The sequence below is a fragment of the Oenanthe melanoleuca genome, chromosome 1A (assembly GCF_029582105.1).
Source record: "Oenanthe melanoleuca isolate GR-GAL-2019-014 chromosome 1A, OMel1.0, whole genome shotgun sequence".
Taxonomy (NCBI): Eukaryota; Metazoa; Chordata; class Aves; order Passeriformes; family Muscicapidae; genus Oenanthe; species Oenanthe melanoleuca.
Window position 1 is genome coordinate 32,020,010 of NC_079334.1, and position 20,986 is coordinate 32,040,995.

At 36.9% G+C, this 20,986-nt stretch overlaps 1 protein-coding gene across 1 annotated transcript in view; it reads right to left on the minus strand.

Annotated features, from left to right (window-relative positions):
* The window catches only part of TMTC2 (transmembrane O-mannosyltransferase targeting cadherins 2), a 228,545-nt gene that overhangs the window by 107,539 nt on the left and 100,020 nt on the right, over positions 1 to 20,986 (minus strand). The gene's annotated exons all lie outside the window — the stretch shown is intronic.

The following is a 20,986-nucleotide window of genomic DNA, read 5'->3' on the forward strand; positions in this document are numbered from 1 at the left end:
GACCTACAGGAGACCACAAAGATCCAACAAGGGAAAAATAAGAGATTTTTCCTTTTCAAGGATGACAGTAGACAAGGATTAAACCTGCTTTCAAACACAATTCTTTTGAATATATACCACCCAGCAAATCTGCTGTCTCTTTCATGAGTTTCTGCTTTATTTTAATAGTAATATATAGAATATTATATATATATATATATACACACACACACACACACACACATATATATATATATATATACATATATATATAATTTTAAAGATTCTTGGTGTATTCTCTTTAATAGTATTCTCTTTAATTCTCTTTAATATCCACACAAGACATTTCTCAGAGCTCTGAGATGGACTAAGACCTACAGCAGAAAATGCTAAGAAATCTGACACACAGTTTGGAACTGCATCATGAGCCTTCTTTATCAAGATGCAAAGAAAGGCTTTCTTTACTACTGTCAATAAACTATTCTTTCTACACGGAGGTTTCCCTTTGTTCTAAAAATGCCACTGACCCTGACAGAAAGAAACCTCATTGAATAAAAGGCTTACTTGTCTTTATGAGAGATTTGATTTTTCAAATAGAAAAGATCAACCAGCATACAGCATTTTGGAACTAGCAGCAAAAACTTCCATTTCTCTGAAGTCACAAGCAAAATCAGCGTAGAAGGAAATTCAGCTCCAAAGAGAGCAGAGATTAAAAAGCATGCCCAGAGAGCTGGACTGCCTTTCCTGGGATCCAAGCTAGGATAAAGTCCTGGGAGGGTTTCCAGCCCAGGACTGCAATGTCAGTGTACAGATGCTGAGCACACTTTTTCATGACCTGCCACTTCCCCACCAGATTCAATTATTGCTTTTTAATCAGTTCCTTAAAGGACAGGAACTTAATAACCAATTTAGACTATTTAAGAGTCCAGCTTTACAACAACAACCAAAAAAAAACAAAAAACAAACCTGAAAAAAGTGTAACCAGAAAAATATTTCTTCAAATGCCTGTTTGTTCACAAGTGGTTCAGGACATCAGTGGACAACAGTGGCAGCTTCAGAAGGGGGAAGGTGGTGAGACAGCAGGAATGTGCATTAAGATTCTTTAAGTTACTGTGGATGAGTACAGAATAATGTAGAATGTCTAAGGGCTTTGCAGGAATAAAGTTATTTACTGGAAAGGAGCACAGCTGAGTAAAAAGTGCCTAAGCTTTGTTTTTTGAATGCCCTAATTTGTTCATTTTTACCCTGAAGCTACCTGAAAGCTGTATTTTAGGCCAATCTGTCCCTGGAATATTTCCCAATGATTTATAAAGCCAGACAGTAGTGGACTCACAGAAGGGTAGTACCTAACCTTTTCTGGTGATGAAGCTACTATTGCTGGAATATTTGCTAACTTCTTAGAAGGCAAATTGTCTTTCAACCCACAACTGCAATTCATGTAGAATTTATAATTTAAAATGTTATTAATGCTAAGCATTCTGTCCCTCCTTTAGCTGTAGCCTGGCAAAGATTATTTTACAAACCAGAGAGGAAGAAAATGTTTTCCTTTGTATTTAAAATACAGAATTCCAAATTCTGAAAAGAAATAAAAATCAAAAAATTCAATATGGCTAGCAAAAATTTCAGCACTGTTTATCTCATGTCGTCATTCTGTGACAATACACATAGTGAAGAGGAAAAGGCTTGTGAAATTGAGACCATGCTTTAAAGAAAAATACAGTCAAGTGAAAACTCGTGGATATATAAGTATGGTTAGAAAAGGAAAATAAGCAGCTAAGAGACACTTTATTCCTGAAAATTCATTTAACAAAGACTATGCTCTGGAAAACTCTTTGACACCTCAGCACAAGCATGTATCAGTGCCTTAAGTTAACCTGCATCACTGCACAAGGATCTTTGTTTTCCTGCAAATATCCCTTCTTCAATTAGAAAAAAAAAAAAAAAAAAAAAAAGGAGAACTGACATATTGGTTTTTCTTCAGATGCATCAGTGTGTTGAAGCATAAAGAATTTGGGTTGTTCTTGAAATACTTGAGCTTTGATGTATTTATGTGAGGAATGTTAAAAATGTAACCCCTAAAACCCTTTATGCTGTGACTGAGTTCTTGATCTGGACAGATCCACATGACTGAGTACTTTAAATACTGCTCTTTCAAGTATAAACATATTAGGTGTCATTATGCAGCCCCTCTGTTCAACTGCTTTGTGCCAGACATTAATGGACGAGTTGAGACAAAGAAAAAAAAAGAAAGAAAAATAAAGGAAGACCATTTCAACTTGTTTTAATAAATGCAGAGTATTGATTTCTGAAGAAAAGAAATTTGTAAAAGCAAGTGAAGAATGTATTTTGAAGAATAGTATGCTTTAAATCCTCTGCAACTTTATTTTGCCTCTGCCACAGTATAGGTTCCCATATAAGAGAAGACATTTGCAGTCCTGAACATCTCATGCTTACATGTTTACACCAACTAAAAATGTGCAAGCTCTTTCCAAATTTTAATCAAAATTCTTCAGATTAAAACAATTTGACAGGCTGACAATTCTCCTTCCATCCCAAAACAGATGGGAGGAAAAATGGTTTCCTTTGACTCAGCAATGTGATTTTATATACTCTAAAAATCATAATTAAATCATAATGATCCAGTTTTAAATCCTTTTGAAGGATTGAAGGTGTACCTTTCAAACACCTTTCAAACTGCCAGAGTAGCCAGGATAAATCTGCTAAGTTATGCCACTGAAAATCTCAGAAAACAATAAATCTATAACCAAAATATGCTAGTTTTCCTCTGCACAGTAACTGCATTTTGGATTGCAGACTGTGAGAGCATGCAAAATGAATATGCTCAGGGAAAAAACCATCAGCAATTCCAAAACTCTGTTAGTGAAGTGAAAAACAAACAAACTGCAAAAATCCCACCAAGAAGCTGCAAAATTGCAAAAGCACCAAGTATACAGTTTGGGTTAATTGTACCAGAATTAAATGTATGTATAGATAATTCTGCAATAAAATAACTCTTTTAATACTATGTGTTTGTTGTTTTTTTTTTTGATAATATGTAATTAATTTCCCTTCACATACCCAGTAAAACATTTTACCAGTAGTTTAACAGGTTTCTCAAAGGGCATTGCAAAGCTTTTCAGGAAGGATATCCTGAAAAATAAGAAATGTCACTGAACAAAACACAGGTGGGATTAAAACAAAGTACTGGAACTTGCTGCTGAGACCTGCTGTGTTTCCTCCAGCTGATCTACAAGCTTGCTCCAGCAAACTCCTCCTTCCCTCCTCACCCTCCCATGTCAGTCCCAGCCCTCCTGCCCATGCCCACCTTGATTCTCAGCACAATACAGACCCCTCTTCTCTCCTCACCCTTCCCACCAGCTGTCCCAACTCGAGCTCCCTCTTTAGCACCCAGCTGGGCAGCTCTTCTGTCTGCAGACTGGTAAGGAGTAAGGGAAGAGCAGGACAGGGCAGCAAGCATGTCAAGGCATATGTGTGACAGAAAAAGAACTCTTCCCTGAAAAAAACTGGGCTGGTAAATGGACTAAAGAAGAGTGACATTTTTGTTAGACTATATTGTTTTAGTCTGAAGAACAACTTCAGACACTGAAGGCAGAGAGAGCACACATACAGTGAATTGGCAGGGATTTGGCTGGATGAGCTACTAGAATAACTACTTAAGAGCTCTCCCATTCTGCTAGGCATACGATCTCCACAACACCTAAAGAGACTACAATTTTTTTTTCACTGATTTAGGAGGTTTTGGTGGTTTGATTTATTTTTTTTTACCACTGCAATTGTAAATTTATCTGGTTGAATAAAGCAACTGTTCTTTAGCTGACCATGATAGTTACCAACTGACAAAAACAATCAGCTTACACAAACTGAGCTCCTTTTGTGAATTAACAACCTACATTGTTTCATTAACATTAACTGCTTAGGGATAAGCCTGAAAGTTTCCAGCAGTGCCTAAAGAGGGTTAAAACAGCTTTGAAAAATCCAGGCTTAGCTTTTGGGGTGGATAAACAAATGAAGAATGAAGGAAGCTACTTGGAGATATTTTTGGTTGGCTAATCATCTTTATGTTATCTGAAGTCAAAAGTTTCCCTTAAGCCTTCATTGGTCACTACATCTGAACTGTAAAGAGACTGAAAAAAAAAAGGTATTACTAGATATGTCTAACTGCTGTTTTCACAGCCATAACCATGCCTTTTCAATAGTACTGCCCATAAAAAAAGAAGATATTACTAGGAGATGAGCAACTGAAAATTGGAACAGACCCAATCATTCACCCAAACATATAATTGATCTCAAAGTTACCCCACATTCCTCCACTGCATCTAGAAAATAAAACACATGGTGAAGAACACAAAGAGAAATTTTGTACAGTTAGCCTATGCTTGGTAATGCAAACATTGAAAGTTACTGAATGTCCACAAGAGTTGTACTTTGCAAAGCAGCATCTCTCCGTGACCAGCCAGTTGTTCTCACAAGCCAAGCCTTCTGGGACAGTGCTGAGTCCACCTTTTTACCTAGACAGAGTTGTGCACGTGGTACTTGGCCACAGAGCACTGTTCATAGACACTATGATAGACAATCCATACTTTAGCCTGGAAACAAAGTTAAAATAGGAATATGAGCCTGGAAAATGTACTAAACATATCTGGGAATGCAAAACTTTTTTTAGGAATTAGCTTAGCTTTTTTTACCTTCTCACGTCTGTCTTGGATCCTGCTTTGTACAGCCAGGGGGCAACTAGAAAGGACTTGTACAAAATGTTACTGTCCTCCAAAGATTTAGTGTAAGACCCTACTATCAAAGAAATACTTTCATGAATAACTTAGAACAAAGGTAGACATGTTTTTTTCTACATCATATAATAAGCACTTTGTACACAATAAACACATTCTTGCATGAAACCCTAAAGAAGATTAACAAATTTAAGAAATTATTTAGAAAGTGATTGTCTGACCAATTTTTCCACAATGATTGAAAACCAAGAGTATGTGTTAGTTCCCTTGCCAACACTGACATTTCAACCTTCTTCTCTCTGTTGACCTATGAGATTAGACAACTTGTCCAGTGGATTAAAGTAATTGTATTAATTCCTAGATAAATATGTCTAATGGGAATTCTGCCTGGTTTGGCCATCATGGCTGAGTGAAGGCACTTCCATCAAGTTGTCAATCATTTCCTGATAGGCTTTCAGGATTCATGACCCTGCTGGGAAATGCTGGGTGGTGCTTTATCAGGTGCAGCACTCATACAGAGAGCAGGAGGAGGGAAACAGCAGGGGAGGCACTGGGCAAATTTGTGGAATCTGACCTTTTGCTTTGGGCACCTCCTTAGATTTTTGCCTTGTCCCAGGTGGCCAACAGCCATGCTATTTTATAGAAATCTTTTGTTAAGTATGTGTGAAATGTTGCAGTGCAAGTTCCTAATGGATTGCACATCTGGCATAATAGGCAAAAGTGAGGCCCCAGATTTGCAGACCAGCAAAGACCTGCACAGGTGGGAAACAACCACTGCTTTAAGAGAAAACCTCCATTGTGCCAGACTAGCAGCACAAGAGTGAACTGTTGGTAACTGCAAGACCTGTTGACAGAAATATGGAGATAGAACAAGTTTTCATAATGCTACAGTGGCCAGTGCAGCAGATAAAGCATGAATGAAGAAACTTACCACTGAACAGCATAGATATTTCCATTATGTGCTTCTGAATATTTTGAATGAAGAAGGTTTTGAATATCAGTTTGTGAGGACTGAAAGAAAATTTTGTTTCCAATTTAGATATTTGAACAGAATACCTCCCTACTTCTGCCCTCGGGGAGTAGGAATATGTATCAGCATAAAGCTTATGTATTTCTGGAGGAGTGGGAAAGAAAGAAACAAGCAAAAAAAACTGGTAAACCATCTACACACAATTAGTTTGCAAACATTAGCATTAATGAATCCTGCTTTCCCCTGAATGCACATACCATGGCAAGAGACTTCATGCCTGATATAAAACTCAGAATGTGTTGCTGCTACTTGGATTTCCAGTATCTAAAAATGTACTCCTGAATTATTTTTCTCTCAGGGAAACTTCTCTATTCCTATTACAATTTAAATTAAGCTTTTAAGTGCTTCACCTTTGAGAACATTGCTCCTCTGTCAAATTGCCTTCTTCACTGATGTACACTAAAGTAAGTAGAAAGGAGGACAGAATTTTCAAACATATTAATGCAATCTGTGTCTTCTAAAGTAAGCTTACACAAAAACTAGTTTCTAAGACAACACTGTCCAGAGATTGTTAACTTGCTAAAGATCTTCTGTGAGATAGAAAATTAGCAAATTTTATCTGTAATTCAGGAACATCAAATCTATTTTCTGTTATTTTATGATCTGTGCTAAAATTTGACCTAAACAACATTTATAGCTAGGCTATAAATTCTAGAAGCAAGTTTGAAACTAACATCTGTTTGTCAAGGCCACTTTAGAAGGCTACTGGGAGAAAAGTATTAAAAATGTTATTTTGTTGAATAGGTAGGGAGAAATTAACACTGAGATGTCTAAAAATTCCCAGTTTCAAGTTTTATCAGGAAGAGTTTTGAAATCAAATTCCTTCTAGAGTACAAAACAACTTGAAGAACTAGAAATGGAGGAAACTCAGAAGGAAACAATTATGCTAATCACCTGTAATTGCCAGACATTGGGTTTAATATATTTCTATTTCTCTGATTCATAAGAATTTATCCGGTACTTGAATAATTTATTCCAGTACTTGGCATCAGCTGTTTAGTTCTTAGAAGAAAGCTCCAAAATTGTTATCCCCTGGCCCCTCCACACAAGGAATTATGCTGCTGAACCAGTCCATTCCCTTGATTCCTGGAGCCCCCAGTTGTGACAGACATCCTGGTACCCCTTACAGTGCTGGGCTGACAGGATGGTACTTTCCTGGCTCATGCCTGAAATGTGCTAGCAGCAGTCATGAGTGCACTTGCAGATTAGACAGCCAGGACTGCCAGTTTATCTTTCTGCACTGAGTTTTTCTTAAGCATCTCAGTGATGCAGATAACAAGCTTTACTCCTTTGCTAATTGAGAAGAGCCCTGGGGTCTGAAGACTGCATTATAAATATAGTGACTGATCAACTTTCATTAATGATGTTACTTTCAGACTGACAAGTTTGGTTTTAAAGTGGTATCATACAAAATGCAGATCACAGAACAGAAGGCAGGGGACTTCAGCTTTCTGTAAAAGTGTATCATAGCATTCACTAATTTTGAAGGACAATATTTTCACTTTTAGGATTGACAGGTAGAGAAAGTGAGAACCTCCCAGTGCTTCACACATGTTTTTATGATGATTTACTTGACAGGAGAGAGACATGACAGCGAGAGGCTGCTAATATCCAGAGATAAATAACAAAATATTAAAATATGCTGAAATTTCTTCATCTTATTCCCTGAACTCAAAAGAATCTGCTGTCACTCAGTTGTCTAGGCATTCTAATCAGTTGTTAACATTTCCCCAAATAACAGTTGACAGTTTAAAGACTGGTCAAATACACATTTTTAAATCCTTCTTTCTAAGAAGACCCTCTACTATACCTAGAGAGCAACACAATACTGCTCAATCTTACTGACAAAGTAACTCTTTACATGGTTGAGAGATATGGACAATTAGCAGGTCTTTCAGGTTCAGCAATTTTCTCCTACTTCATTTCCTTGCTGGAATTTTAAAAATTACATATTTAGATAAGATTTTAGACTCTTTGGCTGTAGGTTATCATTGACCACACTAAACAATAATAGAGTTGGGTTATTGGAACAGTACAGAGCTAACATGAGAGCAATTGGGTTTTGTCTTTACTGAAAGCCCTCTATGGCAAATTAACAGTCTTGGCACATATAAATTAAAAATGTTTAAGTTTGGCCTGTATTGCTCTTCTAAAGCAAAGGGCTATTTTGCAGAAACTAGTTAAATTAAAATCTTGTTCACATCTTGACCTGATCTGTTGTTTATGACAGAGTCTGGACTAACATTTCTTGCCAATAAGCTTCTACAGCTAACTTGCATTTACACCTCTCTTTCCTTAATATTTACATCTTTAAAGGACATGTTTCCTCTAACAAAGCATGAAGGTAAAGACAAGATCTTAAGATATCAGACTATGAATTAGGAACACATTGCACTTCCACAATTTATCTTTTTTTTTCCTCCTGATAATGAACCTTTCCCATCTGGCTCTGTTCACACCATATAAAAGGCTTTCATCTTAATTTGAAGGAATATTCTGACAACCCAGTATAAGAGGTTCATTCCTTGCTACAGAATGTGAAAGTCCCTTCAAGCTTTATGTTTCTATTATTCAATTATTTATAAATTAACAGTGAACTGTCATCATTATGCTAAACATGCATATTTTGTTTTTTGGTTTCCCTTATTTAAAAAAAAGGCGTCTAGTCCACAATTTTATGCTGATTTGTCTGGTTTCTAACTTTTTTACCCATCATTATCTCATGTGGAGAAAATTAAAAAAAAAAAAAAAAAAGTTTTGGCTTTTAAATATTAAAATGGTATATACAAAGAAATAACTTCATTCTTGAGTTATGGCAGAATGAGACAGCCCACAGAATCTATTTCAATGACAGTTTCTCTCCTACCACAGCAAACAGATATTCAGGTTGAATTCACTGATCCTCATCTTTAGGAAGATATGGCAGGGAACAGTTCCATAATTGACATCTTCAAATTATACCTCTTCTAACATCTGGTTGGTATTTTGCAGCACCACCACCCAAAATTTCTTTGCAGAGTTGTCATTTTTTCAAACAAATCCCCTGCATTAACTAGCACTTTCCTCAAACAAATTTTCATATCCATATTTCTAATCCATTTTTGAGGGTAGTTCCTAAATGGTTGCATATGTCCTCATAAAAAATAGGATTATAAAAACCCTCTTTAATGCAACCCCAAGGGCATCTTCTGAAGTAACAGCTAATAGCATAAGTTAGCAATTCTTTGAAGAATTAAGTGGAAGATAGGAATGGTAAAGCTGTATCCTGACTTTAGGTATGGTAATTATTTCTTTTACCTGAGTGAACATCTGTGATCATTAGTTTCAAATTACAATTCCTCAGAAGCAAATCACTCTGATTTCTTAAAGCCACTTTGAAATTGCACATCATTAAAATTGCGTCCCCCTTCTAGTTCCAAATGTGTATTTGACCTTAACAGAGCACCTGTTAAAGAAACATTTGGCATCATAAAAATTGCAGCAGATGGGCAAGGTGCAAAGAGGCACAGGGGTTGAATCTAGTATGTCAAAACAAAAAAAAAAAAAAAAAAGAAACCATACCCTTTTCTCACTAATTTACCCTTTGCTCACTAATAGGTTAAAGGCTTTCTTATACTGTGGCACCCAAAACTGTCCCCAGCACTGGAGGTGAGGCTGCCCCAGCTCAGAGCAGAGGGGACAATTCCCTCTCTTTCCTGGCTGTGATGCTGTGCCCAACACTCCCCAGGACACCCCAGACTGGCCCTCCTGGCTGCCAGGGCACTTACATCTAAGTAGGCTTTCACAAGAAGTTTGTATTTCTGCAATTAACAATTGGCTGTAGCAGCCAGCTACTGGCAGAATACATCAGCTTACCAAAAAAACTACATATAGAAAAGATTAAATTGCAGACATAAATTTTCACAGCAACTGACAGTATCAACAGGGGGGAAAATGAGGAAAAACTTCTTATTAATTCCTTTAATGCACAGAAAAATTAGTTTCCTTATAAAAGACTTCTATTATCTCTAGTTAGAAAATTTTGGAGCCATTTTGCTGTATCTCTTCATGTTGACAGGCTTGGAAGAAGTCTGCTGATATGAAGCAGTATGGTTTTGGGACTCATAAAAAGGTTAAGCCTTCATTTTCAGACATGTACGTTTGGGGTTCTTTTAAATACCTTTTTTCAGAAAAAAATATTAGCATTTTAAATTATTTGTCTATCTCAGTAATATAACATTTAATCAAAGTACTGTAACCATGCCCAGAGGATGAAATGGCAAAGCAGAGACCTGACAGACGGACTTATAAAGCTCTCCCTGAGGGTTTGAAGCTGTCTGCTACACTACAAGCAAAACAAATAACTGTATTAAAACATGAATTTATTACCCCACAGAGGCACTATGTTGGTTGCTAACCACCAATGCCATGGAATGGAAAGTCAGATATCAAAACAGATTTTCTAAAAATTCACTTCTCACTACTCTGCCAAAATTTACAAGAAAAAGTACAAACACTGCATACAATAAGGACAGAGAAAAGAAGATGTATCATCTGGCTGGTAAGAACAATTCTTCTGAATAATATGAAAATATTTGACCTGTATAGGTTCCCAAATACACTCAACTTTCTAATCAATGCACTTTTTTCCACCTTTTCTTTCTCCCTTTTTTCCTTTACAATTTCACCAAATAGTCCAAAGACTTGGACTTAATCAAGCACTGAAATTCATTCATTCTAAATATCACAGGGAGAAAACCAAACATTTTAATTAGGATTGGTATAGACCTGAAGCTAAAAACACTGAGCAATAAGGACTAAGTCAAAGAGCACTGTCTTCATTAATAAACCTACTAATACATCTCTGCTGCTTCAGACTGAGGTTTTAGTCTCAGACTGAATTCATTTCCAGTAGAAAATCAGGCTATAACTGAAGCAGATATCTATGCCTTGTAGTGATTACACAGACATATCACCTCCTTACTGGATATAGATTTCCAGTCACAAATAGATTAACAGTGAAGAAGCTACACTGGCACCTGTATCTTCAGTATTTCACCTGATGATTCCAGGGGTAATTATCAGAGCACAGAGGAGCCATCTGGGTATTTCAGAGCCTTGGAGACCAACCTGAGAGCACAAGGACACATCAATTCTTTTCACAACAGTGGGACCACAGATTGCTGACAACGTGCCATACCATAGCAGGCAGTGCCAAGACAGAAATGGTTATTTAATAATAACTACAGCTAATATAGTAACATATATATGGTGGTCTATGTTGGAGTACAAACAATTTTCTGGTCTGAAAATTAGAAAAAACACCTTTTTTAAAATCCATTGAAGTTGCATTTAGAAACCACATCTTCAAAATACATCAACACAGAGCTATCAGACCAATAATTAAATACAAACAGATATTAATTGTGCTTGCTCTTCTTTTTTGTTTTTTTTTTTTTGTTTTGTTTTTTTTTGTATTTTTTTTTTTGTTTTTTTTTTGTTTTGGTGGTGGTGGTGGTTTTTTTTCCTAAAAATTCAGGTTACATATAGTACCTAAAGTGTAACTGCAGGTAAAAAGTGGGATTGCTGATCCCACTGCCACAACTCCAGCCAGGACACAGTTCTATCTGAAATTATCCTAACATCCAGTAGGAAGCACAATTTTGAGCAAGTAAGGAATTTTTCTTCCCCTTTTTCAAACTTCAGTATCAGAGATGAAATCCTGACAAGATTTGCTCTACAGATTTGCAAAACAGCAAATTAAAAATGTCCAAAGTTTACCTCTAAATTATTAATACTTCCTTCTTATTTCAAAAGGCTTGAGATAAGAATAGTGCACCAGTATCAGTATAGTATGAGGTAGCCAAGGACCCTACCCACTTACCTTGCCTTCAATTCCATTTTTGTAGTCTCTACCAAGGTCCCTAAAGTTAGACAGCTTTTACACAGGTTAACTGAAAAAAATTAATTGTGCTCTTCCAAGCAAAAAATGTCACTACTAGAACAAAGATATATGGAGGGGATGTAGGGGGGGTGGTGTTTGTTTCGAGGAAATTTTTAAATTTAGGGTTTTGGGGGGATTATTTTTTCTTTTCTAGCTGGTGTGGGGAGGGATGGCATTATATGTATATGAATTAGTAAGAGATCAGAGAAGGTGCAAAGAAAGCAAGATAAAAATATATATTATGCAGGTACCTTCTAATTGAAAGGGGTTTAGAACTGGGATAAAGGTACATAGTTTTTGTTCTGGAAGAAATTATCCTTAGGACTTTCTTTGTAACTAAACAGGATTGTATAATCATGGAACCTGGTATCTTTCAATCCATATTCTCAGAGTTACCCACAAATGACCAAGTTCTTGGCTAACAGATCAGATCAGAAGAGGTAAAAATGTAATTGTTTAAACAAAGAAACAAATAAAGAAAAATCAAAAGATTGACTTTCCACAGATTTCAAATTACAAACAGCCAAAAATTCTATACATGAAGTAGTATACAAGTATACAAGAAGCAAGAATTAAAGTTTTTTAAATTGGCATTTCTTTTGTTTTAAAACTTGTGAGAGCTATTTTGTAATGATGTTTTGCTACTTTTAATAATGTTTTAAGGACAAAAGATTCCAAGTATAGAGACAGAACTATAATAAACATATATTTTAAGAATAAACCATAATCCCAAAATCCCTACTAAATGAACACTGCTATTGATGCCACCTCTTCATTGTACTCTACAGCAACACAAGCTGCCCAGGATACTTTTAAAATATGCAGACTAAAACATGCAAAAAATTTATCCATAACCCCTAAAGTCCTATTTTCTGGGAGAGGAAGAATTTACAGAGACTCAATACAATTCTACCCACTCTTTTCTCTTGCTCCCTCATTGCCTTTATTAACTCAATATGGCCCTACACTCACTTTAAAGACTTTGTTGCTATGGGAATTTATTTCCATATTTTATTGTCAAGGAGAAAAATGAGATTTTGGTGATTAAATGTCACAGAAGCTCTGACTTTTGCACAACCTAATCAAATCTACAGCCTTAAAAAAAAAAAAAAAAAATCTGTGTATGTGTTTGAAATTCAGTTTTACAGTTCTGATCATAAAAAGGTACATATGTTCTACCTGGCATTTAAAAGCCAAGTACAAAAATTCTCTGTCTCTTCCCCGAAAAAACTTCTGGATAATTTTAAAAATTTCCACACGCACATTTTCGATTAGTTTCCTAGAAACTCAAGAATAAAATGTACTTTGTTTTCCCTTTCTCCCAATGAGGACTACCCATAATATCAAGAGATTGTTCTCTTTTATAAGTGGCATTCAAGGTTGGTGAGGCTGGAAATTCACCTCCTAGTAAAGACAGCTACAAAACTGCAAGCATGGGTTCCTTCCCTCCCCATACCTAATCTATATTGCAGCTGGAGAAAAGAAATACATGCAATAGGTACAAAATATTTTTCAGTTCCTCCAGTAAATATGCCAAAAATTGTTTGCTGTCTTCTGTCACAACTGGCTGTTTCCACTGTAAATCTCATACATGTGCACTTCCCACTATTTAATATTGTACCTGTCTACACAGGTTAATGTTTAGAATCACTCACTTAGAAAAAGCATGTATGTAATCATTAAATAAAACTGAGCATAAGCCACAAAATTCAAAACTAAACTTAACATCAGAAAAAAATCTGCCTTGTGGCTCAGGGTTTGTGTATGGTTCTTCCTTCAAAGGAAGTTCTCTCAGGTTCAGAACCAGAGCTCACGTTCATGCACCATGGGTAGGACTCTTGGGTAGGACTCCAGGAACACAACTGAGAATGCAGCTCTATAGAATAGACTTGGGCAATGCTGTCAAAGGACTACAGTGCTGAAACTTCAATGACCACAGTTAAGATGCTCAAGAAAACCAGAAGCTTGACCTTCACACTCTCAGAGCCTTATCTTTCCCAAAGGTGCTGTAACAAACTGCTGGAAATCAGAACTCAGAGCATCCAGAAGCTACACCTGCTCCCTATCTGATTCTGATTGAGGACATACTTCCAGGTTTCCCCTCTTCTGACACTATTACTGTATGCCCTGACTTCTGGGAGCAAGAGGTTTAGCTTGCTATTTAGCTGTGATTGACCAAGTGCAATGGGTTCATTAGGTAAAGCTCACCAGGAGCTACAAGCATTCTGCACTTCATCAAACCAGGACATTTAGGTGTCTAAACAACATCAGGAGGCTAATGTACTTATGATTGACACACAGGCACAGGTATAAACCTTCTGTGTGGCATTTAACAAACACAGTCCACACTTGATGGATACAGCCATGAATGCATGCATTTTAACCATGGCACTAAACCAGGCTTAAGCAGAAAGGCACAATTCCCAAAGCAAATCTGCACAGAAGGAATTACACCGGGAAATCTTTAACTCATTAAAACACCACTGAGATTTAGCACTGAATGGTGTTTTTCTCATTCTGTAGCCAATACCTGGTCAACTGACCCATGGGAGAAGCAGAGCCAGAGGGCAAAGGAACACAGCTTTCTAGCTAGTTAACAAATGGAAAACTGAAGATTGGCCAAAGCTACATATATTTCTTATCCCTCAAAGTTTGCAGAAACTCAAGTCCGCCTATCACAGCATAAAATACATTTAAGTATTAAACACTGACTAACCCTACCAAAAAACATGAAATTTAACTGTTCTTTAATACTGATATTTTAAACAGGAAAATTGTCAGCTTCTGGGAAAACTGTTTTACAGAGTTTGTTTAATTATGAAGTTTGAGAGTTTGTTTAAGATGAAGAAAAACCTACATCTGTAATAATGCCTAATATTCTGACACTCAGTTGATAGACAATACAATAAGCTTGGTGCTTCCAATTGGTTCCTAAAATATTTTGAAAACATTAAAAATTAGGAGAGTAACATTTTCTGATTGATACTATTTGCCAAGATTTTGTAGAGTCGAAAGTAGTGAGCCCCCAATACCCTGTAATGAAAAACCACCACGAAAAAGTCATGCTGTTGATGTCAGTAATTGGCATGTAACCTCAGAACAAAAAATAAGGGTTAACAAAAACTATGCAAAGCCTGTGGAAACTTTCTTACCTTGTCCCTCTTAAAGAGATCCCATTTAAGCCAGGAAGAACATGTTGATTTTGTCTGGGATAGAGTTAATTTTTTCCATAGTAGTTAGAATGGGGCTGTGTTTTGGATTTGTGCTGGAAACAGTGTTGATGTCCCAGGGATGTTTTAGCTGTTGCTGAGCAGTGCTCACACAGCATCAAGGCTTTCTCTGCCCCTCACACCACCCCACCGTGGGGGCTGGGGTGCTCAGGGAGCTGGGAGGGGGCACAGCCAGAACAGCTGTCCTGGGGATGTTTCAGACACACAGCATCATGCTCAGCATACAAAGCTAAGGGAAGAAGCAGGAAGGGGCAGATACAGAGTGGTGGTGTTTGTCTTCCCAAGTAACAGCAGTGCATGAAGAGCCCTGCTCTCCTGGACATGGCTGAACACCTTCCTGCCCATGGGAACCGGTGAATGAATTCCTTGCTTTGTTTGCACACACAGCTTTTGCCTTATCTATCAAACTACCTTTATCTCAGTCTCTGAGCTTCGTCCTTCCCCATCCTAAGGGGAGGGAGTGAGCAAGCAGCCATGTGGGGCTGAGGTTCTGGCTAAGGTTAAACCACAACAGGGAAGAATGGAGCAACACACATACTGTGTGTGCTACCATGCAGTACAAATCTTATGTGGGACTCAAGACAGCAACCACCTTTCTCTGGCAAACTCCCTTGAAGGTAAATTGAACATTCTCCACAGCTCCCATAAATATGAAAAGCCTTCTCTCTTTTTTAATTTATTTATTCATTTATTAAAGAAGACTGCCTTTTTCATCCTTCTAGAGAGACATTCTCAAATATAGGATCCTATATATTACTGTAGACTTAAAGGGGATAGATAAAAGTAATGGGGATTTTAGTGGCAGTTCCAATGAAGACACTACAGATTTAATATTAAAATATAATCTCTATTATACTAGTGTCAGTGACTTCAGCAAGACATCTTATGATTCCTCATTTTTAACAAGATACAACTCTGATAAATTTGCCTTAGGATGCTGTATTTCTGTCATATATGATCTGCTCCAGTGGTTTAAATCACCCCATGAAAATATTTTCAGGAAATACAGCTATTTATACATATTGATGTCAAATTCAGTACCACTCCACCAACATCACAGGGACCTGCAGGAGATCAATATCACTGAGAAGATAGTGGAGGCCAATCTTGCTTTTCTTATTTCAGGATCAAACAGAAAAGCAACTAGCAGCTGTGGAAACTACAGGAAACAGCAGTATTAGCTACTTGAAATTGTCAAGGGAGAGGTAAATTGGAAAAAGCTTCTTTTGTCAAGGAAATATCTGGTGGGGTGGGGAGAGCAATGGTCAAGACCACACAGGGCTCATGCTGTTGCCATCCAGCAGAGTGAAGAGAAAAGCATCAGCCTGGCTCATCCACAAATATGAGCAATGTATGTGCAGGCACACTTCTCTCACCATATTCAGCATTTTGTACAGCCTTAAAGCTGGCAGGATAATTAACCCCCAGCTGACTGCTGCAGAATGGGAGATGCTAGGGATAAACGAGGCCCCAGCTGGCAATGGAGCCCCAATCTCTTCCCCAGGTCTTGAAATGCTAAGGGTTACCCAGCCCATAAATGCAATATTTAACAGCTCAGTGCACTTGAATATGTGGCTCTTGTTAGACAAAATGAACCCATGAGAGGTCAAGTCATGTTTTGAAGCTGTAAGTTATTTATTATTTTTAGCTGTAATAAAAGCGTCTCTATGAAAAGCATATTTAAATATCTGACTCCAAGGATGAAGTCTGTCCTACAAGAGAATAGCTGCTGCCCTAACAGTCTAAACACTGTAAATACTATACTTCAAAGACATGGAGACAAGACTGGACCATGCCCACCCAAAAGGGGAATAACTTACAAAATAATAGGTTTCAAATCAGTTGTGCCAAAATATCAAGACCTCTGGGCAAGTTCAGCATAATAATTCTTTAAATGGGGGAAATGAGTAGAAAATAAACCATTGAGTTAGATTTTAAATAATGATAAAACACTGCAAATAATGATGAAATACTGCAAAACAGCATAACTTGTAAATGGAGAAGAGATGAACAATAAGCAACACTGAGTACTACATTACTAAGGCTTTAGGGCTACTCAGAAGGGAAGGATAAAACTGCAAATTTAAATCAAGAGCAGCATTTTATTTTGACATTGCTTTTCAAAGTACAATAGATCTAAAAGCAGCAACTTCAAAGACTGAAGAAAGCAGAAAGTAGCCTATGTGAAGTTTAGAGTGTTCTCAAAAATCAGTAGCTTTATCTAATACCCAGGAGCATATCACCCACAACTAAGACTGTTCCAAGACCATAAAAGAAAGTACAGTATATTATAAACCTTGGTTTGGTGGTTGACCACGTCATCCATGAAGGCCCCAGGTTTACATCATGACCTTAAATAAAACATAGGCCTCCAATAAAATTGTCTTTTACAAAACCAGTGCTGCTATAATAGCACAGGAGGCTAGATAATGCACCCTGCAATCAAATTTGTGGTTCATGTTAAGCTATAGACACCAATAACTAATTCCACATGTGAGACAGACCTCCCGGGGGGAGGTTTTAATCAAATAAGCGATGGGAAAAGATACATTTCCTTATTTTGGTATAACAAACCCCCTGTACTAACAATATGTTGATCTGGTAAAATGTTACTATAGTTTAGCAGTGCAACATTAGTAGAACTTACATCTGGTTTAGTTATTCCTGTATGGCAGTTTGTATACATAAGTCACAGAACAATAAATATTTTATTATTACCGTTATATTAAAAATTAGCTTTAAAGGCATTTGCCCCACCTTTTTAACTGCTAATATTATTCAGATCCACTCACAGTTTAAAAAGAACAACAAAACAACCCAGCAAACAAAAGAAAACTTAAAAAACCGACAAGATAAAAAAAGAGCAGCACAGCAGGGTTTGTACTAGCTTTGTACTGTTAATTGGACAGAAGACTGTTGATTAATGCTTCTGCACTGGAGCTGAATATTGCAAGTACAAAACAATTAAGCCTCTGTATTTGCATATTGTCTGTAATAACAAAGTTGATCACAGCTCTCTCCCACAATCAAGCTCGCCCTCCCAGTCCTACAGCTCTGACAGGCACAACTCCAGGTGCTGACAGGTACAATCTCTAATACCTGTCACACCTAACAACTCAATCAGTCTGCATACCTGCTATGCAACATACGCTGGAAATTACTCAAGGTCTAGAATCATGAAAAATAAAACAAAAAATCTAACTTAATTCCAACAAGGAATGCTTTACATCCCAGTAGAACATCACTTTTTCAATTATTCTCATTTCAGACAACTCATTTATGACTACAATAAATACAATTCCATTAAAATCTTCTGACTCAAAGGCAGTGCATACATTCTTGCCAGCCAGTCAGAATAAAATACAGCTAACCAAATGAAATGGAGTCCAGACTGACAACTTTTCCAGCCAGAGTGAGAGCATCACAGACAGACAGGAATACAAAACTTGGCAAAAGAAAAAAAATCAGCAGCCAAGTTCTACTGAATAACCAGTACACAGATGACAGAGAAAAGAGCTGGAGAGTTTAATGAGTGGCTACAATACAAATTTTTAAGATACCTCAAGAATAGCTTCTAAATAAGGGGCAGCATTAATCTGCTCAGCTAGTGGTCCAGCTTTGCAGCTACCTTGTTTAGAAGCCCTGCCAGTTTATTCAAATTGCACTGGGATGTTTTCACGCTCTCAATGTGACAAATAAGGATGCACATGGTAAGTGGTCTTGTGTAGTAGCAATCATTTTATATCATTGGATACTTGGCCCAAAGATAAGAACACAATGGAGAAAACCAGCCTTGTCACCCAATACCATATCTTACCATCAACTGCAGCATTTTTCAAGTTGCTTGTACCAGTTCATACTTTACTGACCAAAATGGTCAGTAGTTTTACTATTCTTTAAACATAAATAATTGTGTCTCAGTTTCCCCAATGGTATATTCTAAAAAATGTCATAGTTGTCAAAGTTGAAAGCTATAGTCCAGCAGCATACCAGCCCAGGTACTTAACCAGCCACTCCCCCAAATCCATCTCTCTCCATTCTTTGTTTCTGTGCTCACACTGCATCTTTCCTCTCACTGTCACTACAGCTCTTTGTAACACAATGTCAAGGACTGAAGACAACTGAACTGATTCAGGTTTAAAGTAACTCCTTCAAGATGTATCTGGGATATTTGGGGTAAGGTGTTTAAAGGTTATTTTTTTACCTGCACTTCCTCTCAGTTCAGTTTGCAGCACAGCCTAGGATACAGCTGTATCAGCTCAGCTGGACAGGGCTGAGCTAAAGGTCAGGTAGACTGAAAGGACCTTTCTACTGTTCCATTACAAAGCATTCAGTTCTGCTTGCTTAGGTAGCACAGGCTTGAGATCACCAACTTTTAAATTATTTTCCTTTCTTCTTTGGCTCCATTCTACACATTTGCCTTCCACCACACTACAAAAGACTACAACTTTTTCCTCAACTGATGTTTTTTATGTCTTTTTTTCCCCTTTCTCCTGAAGTTGCCCTCTCTCAATATTACACTAGGAAAACACAAAGAACAAATTCCAGAACAGGCATACAGACACGATTCTTTCTACTTTGTTCAGGTTGAGCAGAACTCAGCCTGAACATACATGCAAGAAACATGCAGCTTCATAATTTAGTGAATTAAAAAATGCATTTCTAGCCAATAACCAAAATATTCATATTTTCATTCAATGTAGTCTCTCCCCATTAAACTGTATCCAGCAAAAATCAAATCTCCACAAATGCCTGTAAACTACAAATTACTATTTCTAGCATTACAGATGAAAAAATAAATTTTCAAAGACACTGACTTTCTGTCCAAGACAACTCTGCAAAAAAACCTCATGAGCCAGGTGCTCAAATTTAGAGCTCCAGACTTAGGAAGAGAGACCTTGTGTTCAAAAAGTTAGGATGTGGAAGCTTGGATTTCACCTGTGTCATTCAGATTTCTTCTGGACCAATTTTACCCTGGCCCTGGCATTGAAAATGAGGAAAAAGGTGAGAACAAGCTTTTCTCAATTAAAACATCTAAAACATCTGCAAAGACTTTGGGTTTGAGCAATGAGTGTTCAATAATAAAAACTTTCAAGATGTTTAGAATTTTCTGTCTTTTTAATTCCATAGGATAGGGTAACATTTGAGTTATTAACTAAACTCCTTGAAGCACTTGAAAAAGTCTCATCTTTGTGCCTTTCAGTACAAAGCCTGCTGTTGCAGATGCACTTTAAGGAAAAAATTAATGCAACAACTTAATCAGTTTCCTATTTGCTTCTGCTCAGTGTTAGATGCACAATGTACCATACAATATTTGGCTACTGACATTCAGAAGTCATATATAAGTCATTATACATGAGTAAAAAAACCTAAATATGTGTATGCATTTATATGAAATTATTCTTTCCTTTTCCATAGAGCATAATAACGAAGTCAACACCTTAAAGCAGTTTAAGAGGAAACTACAGCTGACTAGGTGTTTTGTTGTTTTTTTACACTACTACTTTCCTTTTATATTACAGCTATATAGTACAAACAGAAATCACACTGCTTTATCAAAATCTACAATCTCTTTTCAATCCATTTGGAAGAGAAATCAAAATTTTCAAGTCAAGGTGTTTGAGATAAGTAAGAAAAGCAATGAAACAAAATACATTTTTGCAATATACATCTCACTGAAAAATGTGAAAAATGTAACAACACATATGAAACTCTGTTGTCCTTTTGACAAGAGAGTATCTTTCTGAAAGACAGTCATTTCACTGAAAAGAAAATTACATATACTCAGCTTACTCATTTGTACAGCAACTGCTGTTAAGGACTCTTGATTTTAACTGGGGTTTCTGAATACCACTAAAATACACAAGTTCTGTGAGTGGGAAGCTAGGGGATTTAGTGAGCTTGTTTGTTTGCTCACTTTACTTGTTTGTTCTTGGAGAAGAAGAAAGAATTCCCATTAAAAATAGGAAATACTTATTTTATTAAGGCAATAATACATTTAAGTCATAGCTCCTACCAGGGGAAGAAAAAAAATCCGTGCCAAAGGCATGCACCAAGTCCTATGCATCTCTGTTAA